We start from the raw sequence: 17,067 nt of genomic DNA, 5'->3' as shown, positions 1-17,067 counted from the left end.
ACACAACTCGGAGCAGCTGTGGAAAGAGATGAGGTCATGATGATATCCAGAATATAAGATGAATGGAAGGCGGCTCTAACAGAATTCGAAGGAATGGACCCCACAAAGACAGATGTCATACCGAAGTAGAGACCCAATAGAATCCTGTGGAGAGTCAGACCACCTCAATCAGCAAATAATACCATATTACCTCGACAACAATGGTGCAACACTGGAGGTCATCCACACAGCCATATACTGTGCTGCCATAGCAGCCGCTAAGATTAATGGAAGAGAAATAAGTGGCCAGCACCAAAAGAACCAAAAAAAGAAACGCCACCATGGGAAAGAAGACTTCAGCAGAAGGTAGAAGAATTAGAAGTCAATATAGGCCAATTGACCCAGTACCAATAAGGTAAAAGGATTAAGAAATTGATTGCAAAGGTAAAGAACATCCTCAACAGAGACAGTGTCCACAGCAAACACGAGAATAGGAGAATACTTGGATACACTAATGCAGAACCTCCTCTCACTCAGCAACAGACTACACCGATAAAAAGAGAGCTCCCAGAGGAAACTTAACAACCGAATCTTCGATGGGAACCAAACAGCCTTCTACAAGAGTCTCAGAGAAGACAGTAAAGATGGAAACGGATCGCCCGAGCAGAAGTCGATCAAGGAGTTCTGGGGCAACATCTGGAGCAGTGAATTAAGACATAACAGCTGAGCCCCAGGATAAAACTATAACGGAAGAAAACGAAGGACGTACTAGAGATGAAAGAGTGGTAGATTCGGGAGAAGTAAAATAGTTGATCAGGAAGTCCCACAACTGGTGATCCCCAGGAATAGATAACGTCCAAAACTACAGGTACAAGAAGCTTTCTTTCACATACAAGCATCTAGCAGAGCATAGTGTGCACAGTGTTGGGAGAAAGGCGCCTCGTGGTTTCCCACATCTGCGCCATATGAATTCTGTGGAAACACAGTATCACTGTGAAAGCTAGAAAAAATGTGTTGTAAATGAAGTATTGTGCTGGGTTCTGTTGGGTGTTCTGGCTTTTGGCCGCAGAGCTCCTGGTGGGACCCCACGTTGCCCGCACACACCACTAGGAGGTAGCCAGGCTGCCCATAATTCTCTGGCTAGTCTCCTCCAGGTCGCCTGAGCTTCCTGGAAAGAGACCAAGTAAAAAAAAAAAAAAAAAAAGCAAAACAGGGTACAGAGCGACGGAGGATGTAAGGGAAGGCATCCTCCGCAGGTTGGGTGCGAATTCCCCCACCTAAGCGGAAGAAGAGGGCCCTCGAGAGAGTGGGAAGACAATCACGTATCAAGAGAGACACGGATGAAACAATTCAAGCGAACACCAAGTGTCAAGTTCAGTAGCTAGAAGTGGTCACAATCTAGGTGAAGATGTTCAGTATATGAGAAAAGGGTGTTGATCAATGTGCATCAGTTCCAAGACGTTGTACCACTGATATTCTTCTGGTGAAGAGATCATAGGCGAAGGCAGAGAAAGCGTGGCATTGGTCTTCCTCATTGATCAGAAGATGTTCATTTCCTCGAGGCAAGGCATGTATTTTTGATATGAGCAACGTTCGCAGGTCCTCGTAGAGCGGGAAAACAGAATAGGTGATCCCAGTCTTCGTTTTCACCACAAAGACAGCGAACATCATCCACGATGTTCATAGAGGCAAGTTTGTGATTTATGGATCCATTGCCTGTAATCAGGAAAGTGGTATATAACCCTGGGCTGTACCATTTCACGTAAGAATTTTTTAGTGATGTAACCTTTGAGGGTGGTATTCCATCTGTTTTGCCAAGCGTTAAGAAGATAAACTGCAAGGAGCTTTTTTCTTCTTTGATGATGTTTGCTGGGTTCGTAGTGAAATCCAGGATGGTGGTAGGGAGTCCCTTTGCGAGCCAGTAGGCACGCCTTTGCGAATTATCTGCAGGTCCGGAGGGAGAACTCCTGCCAAGACTTGGATCGCTCGGTTGCGTACTGTGCAGCAGGCACGGGTGATAGTGAGAAGGATGGAGATGAGCTTCCTTTGGTTACGAACAAAGAGTGCACGATGATACCAGACACCTGCACTGTAGGTTATAGTGGGAATAAATACAGCTTTGTATAGCATTTGCAGTGAGCGGCGATTTAGGCCCCAGTCAGACCTGTTGATCATCACTACCATTGCCGTGTAGTTCCTGACTTTGCGATGGAAGTAGTCTATATGCGGGTAAAACGTGAGCTTGGGGTCGAGAATTACCCCAAGGTACTTCATCTCAGTTGTCAGTTTGATGGTTCTACCATCAAACTGACAACTGAGTTCCATCAAACAATCTGCGGCGGCCTGCTTATTTGAAAGGTTCTTCTGAGTAGAATTGAATATACCACATATCCCCTGAGAAAACTCAGGGGATATATGGAGTTTATGGAGGCTGGCCCATTCTTGTAGCTTTGTAAGGGCTCCGTTGGCTGTTGTTTCCAGGGAAGCTCTGGAGTTTCAAGTGACTGTCAATATCAAGTCGTCTGCGAAGGCTTGAGGGGAAACATCCCGCAGGTCTAGGTTCAGGAACTCGTCCATAATCACATTTCACAGGAAAGGGCCGAGGACAGAACCCTGGGGGCATCCTCTGTAGACATTTCTGGAGACTTGTCAATAGGCATTTCTGACTGTAACACTTCTATTGTGAAGATAGTCCTGTATGCAGCTGTAAAGATTGGCCTCTTCCCAGTCATCGGGGAAGAGTCCAACTTCCAGACAATGGTTGTATAGGCTGAGAAGGAGATTTTATTGCGTCTCTGCAAGCTTCTTAATTACTTCTGCTTCAATGAAGTCTAACCCTTGCCTTTTTTGTTTTGCCAATGGCAAGTTTTAATTCATCTAAGTTGAAGGGCTGTTCTATAGAAGTGGTGCTGTAAGATGCGTTTTCAGTACATATTTCTTGTTGCTGGCTGGATTGAGGATCTGTGTTTAGCGGGAACAGTGTGTCCAAGATGTTGTTTACTGACTCTTCCCATGTGAGGGTTATGGTGCCCTGCGGGGTGACTGAGGCGATGACCTCACCCTTGGGGAGGTTGTTCGTAACAATGCGATATACAACCCCCAGGGGGTTGTGTTTCCAGCCGTGGAGACCAGGTGCTCCCAAGGCTGTTTCTTCTTGCTCTAATTAAACTAGTGTAGTCATTTCTTAGCCTACGATAGTTATTGCGCAGGGCATCAACTTCATGAGGGGCCAGGTACGGCAAGCACGTTGAAATGATTTCCGTTCTGTATGAGCCTGATGGCGGAGATGATCCAGTTGGTTGCACCACCATGGGACAGCACTCGGGAAAGGGTGTTTCTTCTTGATTGTTTTGTCACAGACATTGGTTATGATTGATGTTATTTTCCTCTGATGCTGGTTGTGGTTGGTGAGATTGGTGTGTACAGGAATTTGAAGGAAAGTTTGGACCTTTAAATTAAAGAGGTTCCAGTCTGCTTTGTTAATTGCATAACGGATGATATTGCTTCTAGGCGGAGGCGCTGATTCTATTGAGCGTTGAAGGTTAAAAGCAATCACCCTATCTAGCAGAGCAGTTCACCCAAATGAAAAAGGCACTCAGAGACAATCCCAAAGTTTCTCACTCAAGGAATCATATCTGATCAACATACCAGATACCCGCCGAAATACAGGCCAATCAACTGACCAGCTGCATACCCAAGAAGATATCAGACCAATTGAAGAGCCAGAACATAATAGCTGAACAACGGAAAAGATGCAAGAAGATGAGCAAAGGATGCAAGGAACAATTAACCATAGTTGCCGCAGTTATAGAGCACGTCTATAACAAGCGCGGCAACCTGTACACAGCCTACATAGATTACCGCATGGCCTTCGACTCTGTGCCTCATAGCTGGCTAATAGAGGCGCTAAAGATGTACAAAGTCAATCCGATAGAGAAACACTTCCTAGAAGCAACTTTGGCGAAATGAAGTACTACTATTAAAGTCGAGAACATTCATTTTATTTTTTTCTTTTCATTTCTTTAGTAAAGCAACCCCTATTCAAAAAAATCTAGCAAATCCGCTAAGGTGGAGAACATCACAACTAAACCAATCAGGAGAGGAACCTTTCAGGGAGATTCCCTGAGTCCACTTTGGTTCTGTCTAGCTCGATTTGAGTGTTCTTGGCGCAAGAGCTTCTGTGCCTAAAATGCGCCTGTAGGGTTTCTGTCTAGCACTCAATCCGCTATCTGCCACGCTCAACAGCACCAAGTATGGATATAACCTCAAAGAAAGAAGGAAAAGCCTGTACACCCTCACCCACTTCATGTACATGGATGGCATCAAGCTCGCTATCGCTCTCTCTACTCGGCAACAGAAAAGCAACTCCAGCAACTACTCCGGATCACCGCAGAATTCAGCAATAATATCAGGATGGAGTTTGGTCTAGAAAAATGCAGGATGCGCGGGATTGCATCAGCGGAAATTAGTCGGCCGAAACTACCAGCCGCAGACTGGTAACGAGGTCGAAGCCATGAGGAGAGGGAGAGATCTACAAATACCTGGTAATGATGCAGGCTAGGCAGTTACAGCATAAGGAAATCAAGGTCTGCCTGGCCGAAAAATACCATCAGACTCTGAAGCCTGCTCAAAACAAAGTTGAACGGAGGGAACACAGTTAAAGCCATAAACACCTATGCAGTCCCAGTGCCAACATACTCCTTCGGAATCATAGATTGAACTAACACCAAGCTGGAGGATATCATCATCGGCCTATCAGAAAGACAAGGACAGTGATGACTAAGAGCCATCAACACCACCCGAAGTCAGTCGTGGAGAGACTGACAATAGCTCGGAAAGAGGGAGGAAGGAGCTTCACAGACCTTATCGAGAAAAGAAAACAGCGACTGCTAACATAATGAATTACTTCCAGAAAAATGCAGCAGCACTCTACCAGGCCATAAGGAAGATAGACTAGCGGCATACCCAACGCAGCCTAAGCGAGGAGTCCCCTTCCACCCAGACGGTAGAAACGAACCGAGAAAGATGGGCAAAGACACTCCATGGCAGACACTACAATGACCTCCATCAATATTACATAAATAAAATGGCTTCTAATTCATCATTTATGAGCTTATGTATGTAGACATGTACATTATCTTGTGCAGGACGGCACCGGAACGTCAGCTCATCTCCGCCTTGGTACACTGATGGAAAAAGAACTCTCTAAAAGGCCAGAAGTGCGTTTAGTATCATGTTTGTGCAGAGTGTGTTATGTTGTTTGTGGCTTATTTGTCACCAGGCAGGCGATCACCTGAAAAGTCTGCCCAGTGTCCGTCTACACCACGGGGAGGTGGGCCACAACTACACATGTACTGGGGCGTACCTCGAATAGCTCGTGGATCTACTGTTCCCTGTGTGTGATGTATTGCACAAATCCCGTACCCACAGGAGGAAATGCTATACCGGTGGGTGCCAGCAATCCCGTCCCAAGGTGCCCAAATCTGGGGCAATGGTTCGCGAGCGGGACCCTCTTACCCGAAACCGAAGGATTCATGCTCGCTATTCAAGACCAGAAACTAAATAAAATAAGACACTCCTAGCCAAGGATCCCAGAGTGTCAGATGACACATGTCGACGATGCCACCTGGACTCAGAAACGATCCAAGTTTCTGAGTCCAGAAACGATCCAAGTTTCTGAGTCCACTTCAGAAACGTGGGATCATCTTGCATCCCACGGGATGCAAGATGATCAACCAGACTGAGTACACTCGTAGGCATGACCAGATAGCCAGTATAATACACAGAATCTAGCAAAGAAATACCAGTTGATCAAATAAAAAAGTGTACCGTATTACAAGTACGAACCCCAGGCAGTACTGGAGACCCCAACCCACAAGCTGTACTGGGACCGCGCCATAATAACGGACAAGATAATCCAGCACAACAGAACGGACATAACTCTTGTCGACAAGAAGGAAAAGGCTACCTATCAGATTGACATAGCCGTGCCCAACACAGAAAACCTCCAGAAAAATACATGAGGAAAAAATCAGGAAGTACACGAATCTAAGACAGGAGATCAAAAAGATGTGGCATATGCAACAAGTAACGACCATCCCGATCATCATGTCAACCACCGGCATGGTGCCAAATTTTATCACCTTTTCAAAAAAGGTGATAAAAATGACGTATGCGATTACAGACCCATAACCTTGCAAAACAGCCTGGCTAAACTCTTCGACACAGCAGTGCACAAACATCTCTTCGAATTCTTCAAGCCTTTTATCGATCAGAATCAACATGGTTTCTGCAGTGGCAAGTCAGTAGTCACAAATTTACTTCCTTTCTGGCAATACACCTCTGAAGCTCTTGATAACCACCTACAAGTTGATGCAGTCTACACAGACATATCTAAGGCATTTGATAAAGTCCCGCACGAACAACTTCTGGAAAAACTTAAGCTATATGGCATCCGTGACCCTTTGCTCTCATGGCTACGCAGCTATATTACGCATCGTTCCTTGAGCGTTATCATCGATCAAGTGAACTCAGACTGTTTTATACCACTAAGCGGAGTACCACAAGGCTCTCCCTTAGGTCCTCTTCTCTTCATTGTTTTCGTAAATGATCTTCCTTCTTTCATCTACACCTCCAATGTTCAAGTTGCTCTCTATGCAGATGATCTTAAGATCTACTCAGCAGTGAAGGAGACTACCGATTCTCAACAACTTCAATGTGCTCTCAATAAATTCTCTCTGTGGCTATCTCTGAATGGCTTGTCTGCTAACCCCTCGAAGTGCAAAGTAATCTCTTTCTCATCTTGCAGATCTCCACAACTAATGAATACGGAGTATAGTATTAACTCTGTGATCATCGAAAGGTGTGACCAAGTTAACGACTTAGGGATTCTCTTTTCCAGCAGTGCTAAATTCGATGCCCATGTCCTTAAAATCACCAGCAAAGCATTCAAAACACTGGGATTCATCAAACGGAACACATACAAGTTCAAAAACTACAGATATGCGGTTATCCTTTATAAAACTATTGTTCTGCCAATCCTTGAATTCAGTTCACCCATCCGGAATCCTCACACAAAGACTTTAACTAACAAAATTGAAGCAGTCCAAAAAACCTTTATCCGTTACCTTACGTACCGCAATCCTCTATTCTATCACTCAGTGTATTATGAATCGCTGTGTGATTACTTTCATCTAAGGCCTCTGTGCACTAGAAGAGTTACTGCTGACATCGCCCTCCTAGCCAAAGTAATCACTGGAATTTATGAAGCATCTGATATCCTGAGTAAAATAAACTTCAATGCTCCCTGTAGACAAGTCAGGAACCTTACACCGTTTCGCCTTGACTCTGCCAACACGGACTTAATGAAGTTCAGTCCACTGAACAGAATCAGCAAATGACTCTCGCATTGACTTCTTTGACAACTCCCAATCACTGATGAACTCCATCCACAAGTTTGCCTCTTCACTTAAACTGCAAAGTGACTAGCTCACATCTAATTATTGTAGCTTATTATTTGTTATATTATTTTTCTATTCTCTAACGGATTAATTATTACTTGTTTTACCGGTAACTTAACTTAATACAATCCTCTTTTGTATATGCTTTTATTGTTTGAATCTATATCAATGTTTATCGTCCTGTTGGATTTCATATTATTGTTATTATGTTTATTGATCTGATCTCAGATACACTGTTAATGGTTACCTGTTGTGTATCTTTTTATTAATAAAATAAAATAAAATAAATAAAAAATACATAACAGCCTAGCAGCAATAGGTCTCCCAGTGAACACCTACAAGGAACTCCAGAAAGGTGCAATCCTGAACACCTGTAGAATAGTCAGAGTTCCTCGACCAACAGTAACACCAGACATAACGACCCTGTGTACTTGGTAGCGGTATCAATACCACTCACGGGTGGAAACCCCCATTCAGGAAGAACTAATATAAGATCAACAACATAATAATAAATGACACTATTATACCTACAGACGGAGTATGCACCAAAAACGGCGAGCAGCCCTCTACACATTATCCTATGGACGCTAAAATATGACTTAACTGGACTGGTCCCAGTTTCAATGAGCGACCTCCAAATTGGCGGCAAACCTCCAAATTGGCGGCAAAACTTGGCGCACACAGACATCAGAGAAGAGGAGTTAAATCCTAGAAGAGACTCAATCCTACTGGTCTATATGGTAGATGAAAATCACAACTATCATCCTGCCTCTGTGGAATCCCCCTTCACTAACATTGAGATGGAATTGGCAATAACCAAAATGAAAGTAGGAAAAACACCTGGTGCTTATCTGCTGGAAGTGGATGTGGTTAAAAAATTTGCAGAATGCTATCCTGTTACTCTCCTAAGCCTTCTAAATAGGTGCCTGACAGAAGGCGCCTTTCCAACATCCTGGAAAACGGCAACCCTGAAATTTATATTGAAAAATCCCGACAAGCCACCACAAATTCCAACCTCCTACCGCCCGATTGCCTTGCTCTCTGTAATGGCCAAGCTACAAGAACGCCTACTCCTATTTCGCTTAACCGCCAGATATGAAGAACAAAAACTTCCAAGTGACAAGCAATTTGGATTCAAAGTAGGTAGTAGCACAGAAGATGCCATTAACAGTTTAATCACTCAAGCAACTCACACAGCCTTTAAATACTCCCTTGCAATCATGGTAGACTTCGCTGGGGCCTTTGATCGACTATGGTGGCCCAGTGTTCTTCGGAGGCTTCGGCAAACAAATGTTTCCAACAATCTATACAACAGTTTAAGGTCATATTTAACTGGTAGAAAAGTCCAAGTTACCAACAGATTCCAGACAGTGACTAGGTACATCGATCGAGGCTGTCCGCAGGGCTCTGTGCTTGGCCCTTTCCTCTGGTCTATTGTCCTGGATGAGTTCCTGGGCATGGACCTGGGAGGTGTTGAGTCCTTGGCCTTTGCGGATGATCTTGTCCTTTTGGTATGTGCTAACACCAGGACGAACCTGGAGAAAATGGCAAATGGAGCACTGGTAAAACTTCAGAACTGGGCAGCCCTGCACAACCTTACCATTTCAGGAGAGAAAACAAAGTCCATACTCCTTAAAGGCAGGCTACAAATCACAAGACCACCTACAATAAAATTAAACTTTATGCCCATACGGCTGCACACTGAAGTCAAGCTCCTAGGTATCTTCTTAGACTCGGGGCTTACCTTCCACCACCACCTAAAGTATCTAGCCAACAAAATTCAAAGGTACAGTGCTATGATAAGGCGAGTCAGCAGGGCAGACTGGGGGCTGAAGAACAAAGCTCTTACTCTGATATACCAAGCGGCATAGGTGCCAATTGTGTGTTATGGTGCCTCTATCTGGTACCGAAAAGCCATCCTAGCAAGAAATAAACGTAAGCTGGATTCAATCCAGAGATTCATGCTCCTTTCAATTTGCAGGGCGTGCCGCACCGTCAGCACCCCTGCTCTGCAGGTATTAACTGGATGTCAGCCACTATACTTAGAAGTGATTAAAAGAGGGCTTTTTTTTTTTTATCACTTAAGGAAGGGAGTTCCAACCCAACTGCTAAATTTTCAACTTGACACCACAAACGGCACCAGGCAGGAAAGACAACGGATAACCCAACATCTACAAGAGATATTGGCAACATGACTGGGACATTACAACAAAAGGGGCCATCACAAAACGATTCCTTCCATCCATAAGCTCAACTCACCCAGAACCTCCACCCTGGTTTTCGCCTGGCCTCCATGTGACCTTTATCATCATCGGCCATGGATCCTTCCAACAAAAACTGACCGCCATGGGAATCGAGAATGATCCACGTTGCTACTGCGGCGAAGAGGAGTCCTGGGGGCACCTCATGTATGAGTGCCCCAGCTACGACAACATTAGGCTTAAATTCCTCACCACGATACAGAGAAACCCTCGTAATCAAGAATCCACTCTGCTACTCGAGGAACATACCTATAAGGCATTAACCACCTACGCAGGAAACATTTGCTCTTAGGCGAGCTAAGATTGCAGAACTCAGAGCCCAAGAACTAAACCGGACCGGCGTGGGATAACTCTCTATTCCCCCGGAAAACGCAGACATAATCATGCAAACCCTAATAGGGTAGGATCTATTGCAGGCACCATCCAAGGTGCGGGATCCTTGGAGTGCGGGATTTAAGTCATCGCAAACCCGAAATGGGTAGGATATACTGCTGGCACCGAACTAGGTGCGGGATTGCTGGCACTGACCTCAGTGCGGGATCTACAGGCACTATGCCATTGCAATTACACAGGGGCACCTGTCCCCTGTGACTTTTTAAACCCACACTCTTTCCTATACTTCGCCCAATTAGGGTGGATTTATTCTCCACTGTCAACCCACCCAAATTCATTCCCCCTCAAATCCTCTATGCCCTTCTCTCTCTCTCTCTCTCTCCTTTTTTTTTTTTTTATTAATTTATTTTTATTTTATATAAATTTTTTTTTATTATTTTATATATATATATATATATATATATATATATATTTTTTTTTTTTTTTTTGTCTCCGTCAGGAAGCTCAGGCAACCCTGGCGGAGGCCAGCCAGAGTATAATGGGCAGCCTGGCTCACCTCCCAGTGGTGGCGGCGTGCAACGTGGGGTTCCCTTAGGGGCCTTGCGGCTAAGCAGCCAGAGACAGAACAACAGACCACAGCACAACTATGTCACAAACCAGACACCACACTTTTTCTGGCTTTTACAGAGATTCTGTAAATTCTTCACAGAGTACTATGGTGCAGATGTGGGAAACCACCGGTGGCGCCTTCCACAAAACACTATGCCACTATGGTCTATACCCAATGCCACATGGACAAATTGCAGTCTCTGCACGCAGCGCCGTATTGGCGACCTGAGCCAGCTCCCTTGCCTGGCTCACCTTTTCCACCCTCCCCGGCGGTTTGGGGAGTGTGACGTTTCCGCCGTCTCCCTTCCCACGCGCCACCACCATTCTTCCTCTCTGGTGGAGCAAGGGCATGCCCCACTGTAAACTGGAGCTGTCTGCTCTATCGGCTCCATGTTTCTGCCTTTCCCCCAGTCTTCAATCTACTCCTCCACTCTACCTGCGCGCAAGTGAATGCCCCACACAATCTAAATTAAACTATCTAAAATCACCTTCGCCCACTACTTTCGGCCTATCATTCCTAGCGCCTCCCTTCCACGCGAGCGCATAAAGGGTATGTATATATATAATTTTTTTTAAGGTCCTAGCCACTGAAATCTCAGGAAATTAGATGGCAGGACCTGCCAGTGTAAATCTTAGTCTACTGGTGTTTCCTGGTCCGCCTCCACGGGGTGAAAGTGGGGCAACGTTGGGCCTCAGTAGGGGTTCAGCGGCTAAATGACCAGATGAACAACGGTACACGACACGACATTACACATGTACAATATCCATACACTTCTGAATCTCTGGCATTTCCAGTAAACTGGCACACCCATCACAATGCAAGCAACGCGGAAATGGGGGAAACCCCTGGTGCCGCTTGACACCAAACACACTTTACACTTTATTACACCAGGGACTCGAGAGCAAATCTGGAAAAGCAAGCAAACAAAGTACTGCAAACCCTACAGGAGTGGGCCAAAATAAACAACCTAAAATTGGCACCGGAAAAGACCAGCTCCGTCTTTCTTAGAGGAAAGCTTAAATTAAACAGGCCGCCACAAATCAAAATAGAAGGTACCACTGTCATACGGCAGCGCTTCAGATCATTGTGGTGCACTGCCCCTTGACTTAGAGGTAGTACGAACTGGATTAATGTATTATTAAAAAAAGGCAATACCAATCACAACTAACGGCTTAACCCTCAATGTTACCAATGATTGGAAGCAGGAGCAAAAAAGAATTGATACACACCTAACTCACATTTTGCAGCCAAGGTGGAATGAAACCACCAAAGGAGCAATAACCCACAAATTTCTTCTCCTTGTAACAAAAATGTACCCAAAAGCACCAGCATGGATATACCCAGGACTCAACACTACCTACTTATTAACAGGCCACGGCCCGTTCAGAGATAAACTAAACACAATGGGCATAATAGAAGACAGGAATTGTCCATGTGGAGAACCAGAGACTTGGAGTCACATCATGCATGACTGCGACAACTATGAAGATATAAGAGCAAGTCTTATTGTAAGAATTCAGTATAACCAAATCCACCAAGAGTCACGACTTTTGGACACTCAGGAAGAGTACACAGCACTAACTAACTTCGCAATACAATTATTAACAAGAAAACAATTCTCAATGCAACCTGATCCTCTGGAGGACAATAACACCCAATAGATATATCATAAACCAAATGTCATGGACGAAGTAAAAATAAAGGAGAGACACAGAAGAGTCAAAGCAAGAGCAAAAGAATAAAATCTGAGCATTGAACATTTGAAACTGAAGAGACCTGCGCAGGGCTACTCCTCCTGGGAGAGACCAAAGCAAGAATCCTGCGGCCAAACATCTGACTTGATACAAACGTGCCACAACGAAGTTCCTGAAAATGATGAAAACTGGAATGACATCAGAACTAGAGTGCCATCTGGCTATCAAATCTTCAAATCAAATCAAATCAAATCAAATCTTCCCCCTTGCCAACTCTATTTCCCTCTGGTGAGGCATGGGCATGCCCCACTGAAAAACGGGGAGTCACCTTCCCTATCGACCCCTCTGCTTCCTATTTCACCCCCCAGCCTTTTGTCTCCCCACCCAAATCTGTCATCTCACACAGCAATTAGCCCTACATCAAAATTCTAAGCCACACCAACATTCTTGCCCTACCCAATTAGGCTTGATCTACAAGACCTTCAGCGTAAAACCCTAAACAGTGCTCCTAAAGCAAAAACACAAATTCGAGGATGTTTTATCCTCGCGACTATTTTTTTTCTAATTTTTATTTTATTTATTTCGGTCCTAGCCACTGAAATCCCAGGAAAGTAGGTGGTAAGACCTGCCAGAGTACTGTTTCAATCACTGGTAACACCCGGCCGGCTTCCCCGTGGCTGGTATTGGTAACGCCGGGCCCCAATAGGGGGGCCCGGCGGCTAACAGGCCGGATGAACAATGGGCACAACATACTACATATCCCACACAATTTTAAATCTCTGGCTTGACCGATACAGAGAACATACGCGGAGATGGGAGAAATCCCAGAAACCGTTAGACCCACAACACACCAAATATTACACCAGGGAAATTAACAAAATTGATTTTATTAAATTAAACTCAGAATACAAGCTTAATTTTTCAACACTAAATTTTTATCAGGTGACGCTTCAAGATTTTTACCAAATCCCATCATCATAAAGGCTTAGGGTGGGGAACAAAAGAACATTTACCAGAAGATCTGCATACCACATAAGGTGCGACTGTGGGGTTCACACCTACATTGAAGAATCCTACCAGCAGCTGCAATCCAGACTGGGGAACACGAAGATCTACAGCATGGTAGGTCCAACAAATCTATCTCTCCGTATAAGATTTCCGGTTTTGGGCCATAGCTTAGAATCAGCGCAGTCGTCTTACGGCCTTTGCCCTCAGGATGCTCCTTATTCCTTGGATTGCCTTGCACCGTAACGCTCTGCACTAGGAGGGTATTGTTGTAATTGAATTGCGTTGCTGGAAGAAAGAGGGGGGAGTGGCTGAATCCATAGAACCGTAAGTACGTACAGTTTTTATGGGAACCGGTTTTCTGTTTTTTGGTTATAGTTTGAGTTCCAGAACACGCATCATATTGTCTTATGTAACAATCTAAAAATTAAAGAATTTTAGTTGTAATTACCTCTGATTAGTTGTCTGTCATTCTTAATTCTGAATTTTATATCATTGTCTATCTGATTACTTGTCTTTTCTTCCCCCTTCACATAGCAATTATAATCTGATGGGGTTCGATAAGAATCCTGAAAGGTCATCTGCTAAAGAGTAGTATAAAAATTGATCTTGTATTCCATATGAGTTTAATGTCTTATTTTTATATACAGTATACAATTTATGGTATTGATAGAAACCACGTAGTGTCCTTTTCCAATTATATTATAAGGTTTCAAGACAGCTTACGAGTCGGTGACGATAAATGTTTTCATGATATTTTAAAGATTGAAAAAGGGCAATATGGTGATAACTGGAAGCTGGGAATTTGTCAACTCAGGTTTTTTTTGCTAAGTGGAAAAATTACCACCTGGAGCTGCAGACTAGTTAAGCATTGAGGTTTTTCAAAATTCTTCAATTCTCATTCTATAGAGAAACACAAAACTATGCGGGTTGCGTTTGGTATGGTAGGGGAGATTTACCGAATACCATCAGTGCCTGAATCAACACAATTAATAATTCAAGAATTATATATAACAAAGATAGCATATTATGAAATGTTTTTAAAAACAAACTTCTGAGTAGCAAATATTAAAACCAGTAAAAGAAACATATACTAGTGCAGTGCTTACCTTTGCAAGTATTTTAAAATATACATATATTTTTTTTTCCTGGGAATTGTTAGTTTAATTTCAATAAAGAGACTTATTAAACGTTTGTATAAATAACAAATAAAATAAAAAATATCCAAGAATTTCTAAAAAAAAAGATAAACATTTGCTGCTAAAATCATTAAACATGTTTTCTATTCGCGATTTTTTTTTTATTTCCTATTAACATCATTTTAAAGCGTGCAATGTTCCAGTCTACATTTCTCTGAGAATCGACGCAATGTCAGAATATCCATCTGCTCGTGACGGTTTGGCCACCCCAAGATAGTAGTATTACTGTGATTGGGTAGGCAACATGCTGAAATTGTAATTTCTACGTGCCACACATATGTTGGACGACAATACAGGACCAAACAAATAAGTCAATCAACCGATTTGACAAAACAGTTATATAACATGGATGTGTCAACACGCCAATCTACTGAACGCATAAATGATCGGTTCGGCATTGCACTTTTTCCAGGATACGGCTGCTACCACTCTTCATCAATCAAAGCAACTGTACATTGCATTTTCAAGAGATCAAGCTACCGCCATATAATCCATACACAATACAGACATTTTCAGACACGACCTCTTGCGCACTGGAAGAGACGTAGGGATCGCAAATTCATCTTTGCTTCTTGCATCCGAATGCAGCAACTAAACATTGTCCCAATAATACGTTAAAGTGACGCGCGCACGTTTCCTAATAAGACTGACCTTGATTATGTCTTGGGAGTGCATAGTATTAGAGTCAGGCGCCACCTGTGGTTTCCCACATCTGCGCCATATGTTCGTTGTGAAGGAATACAGTACTACTGTAAATGCCAGAAAAGTGTTGTGTGTTGTATATGACATATTGCGTTAGGTTCTGTTGTGTGTCCTGGCATTTGGCCGCAGGGCCCCTGGTGGGACTCCACGTAGCCCGTACACACACCACTAGGAGGTAGCCAGGCTGCCCGTTATTCTCTGGCTTGTCTCCGCCAGGGTCGCCTGTCTTGGGAATCTGATTTATTAACTAGGTGTATCCCCGCATGACAATAGCGAGAAGCAGTATGCTCAATTTTTTTTAATTTTGTGCTCATTACTTGGCCGGTGACTTAAATAACATGGATGTGTGTCTCTGAAGCGATGCCGCTACCGAACTTTTTTTTGATACTTCAAATTGTGCAAAAGAAGAAAAATATTGTGGCAAAGACTACAAAATACCAATGCCACATCCACAATTAATAGAAGTGAAAAATGACTATAGTTCTCTTCTTATTACTGATTGAATAATCGATTCTTGATTTTTAAGGAGTCCTTATGTGCTGTAATGTAATGACTAGATCGTAGGTATAGCTTAGCTTAAATTTTTCAGCACTCAACCTCATATAGTAATCCGCTTAGTTGGTGGAAAGTTTTACCACATACATAGTGGTTATAACATTCTAATAACTTACGGGGATTATGGATTTAAAAACAAAGTTATGGGCTTTAAAAATTTTGCTAAGAAAGGAAAGTGCACCTTCCATTCTATGGTTGCCTAATTAAAATAAATTAAATGAAGAAAGATAAAAGCTAAAGCCGCGCACGAGCGACTTTCGAAATCGTCTTCAGTTAGCTATAGTGGGGTGGGGGGGGGGAAGAGAGCGCGCGAGTGTGTTATATACAGGCTGGGTTCCCGAAATGCATTTCCGTGCACGTGGTAACTTAATACGTGCTAAATTCCAAATGGGGGAGAAGTTGGCGGGAATCTTTTTCTTTAATACGTTAAGTTATGTATGGCACTTAAACTACTCAATGACGAGGGCTTCGTTTTGAAGCCCCACGACCCTATCTGAAAACGATATTCTCGCGTCCATCGACGTCGTCTCCCTATACACAAATGTATATATCGAATCCATGCTACTGGCTCTTAAAGAACTATTAATTAAAGACGACACTTTGGCGAAACGTACCGACTTAAACAATGACATTTTGGAACTCACATCACTGCTACTTGACGCCAAACAATTTAAATTCCGAAATAACATCTACGAACAAATTTTCGGCCTTCCCATGGGCCTCGGTATCTCTGCCCCTTTATCCGAAATCTACCTCTTCTATTGAAGAAAAAAAAAAAAAAAAACTCCAACCCTTTCCCCCAGGAATTAAACTATAAATGAGATATGCAGATGACGTCCTCTTAATACTCAACAGAACCACCATCGATACTTTACTGAACACGTTTAATACAACACATGAAAGACTCGAATTTACCCTCGAAGTAGAAACCGATAATAAAATTAATTTTCTAAACCTCACTATATATAAAATAAGTAATCTTTAGGCATCAAAATATACAGAAAGAACACACATACAGATAAATTCTTACATTACAACTCACACCACCCTCTATACATCAAAAAAGCAGTTCTATATAACCAGATATACAAGGCTGTAAAATGTAGTCACACACAAACAGACCTATCTGTAGAATTGCAATACCTCACCAAAAAATTCGTCGACAGAAAATACCCATTACAACTAATAGAAGAAACCATTACCAAAGTCCATAATAACACTAATAATCCGAGCAAAATTAATAACCACGTGAATAAGATACACAAACCC

Source organism: Mastigoproctus giganteus, chromosome 2 (genome assembly GCF_048544385.1).
Source record: "Mastigoproctus giganteus isolate SK-2022 chromosome 2, ASM4854438v1, whole genome shotgun sequence".
Classification (NCBI taxonomy): Eukaryota; Metazoa; Arthropoda; class Arachnida; order Uropygi; family Thelyphonidae; genus Mastigoproctus; species Mastigoproctus giganteus.
This window is presented reverse-complemented; position numbering follows the sequence as displayed.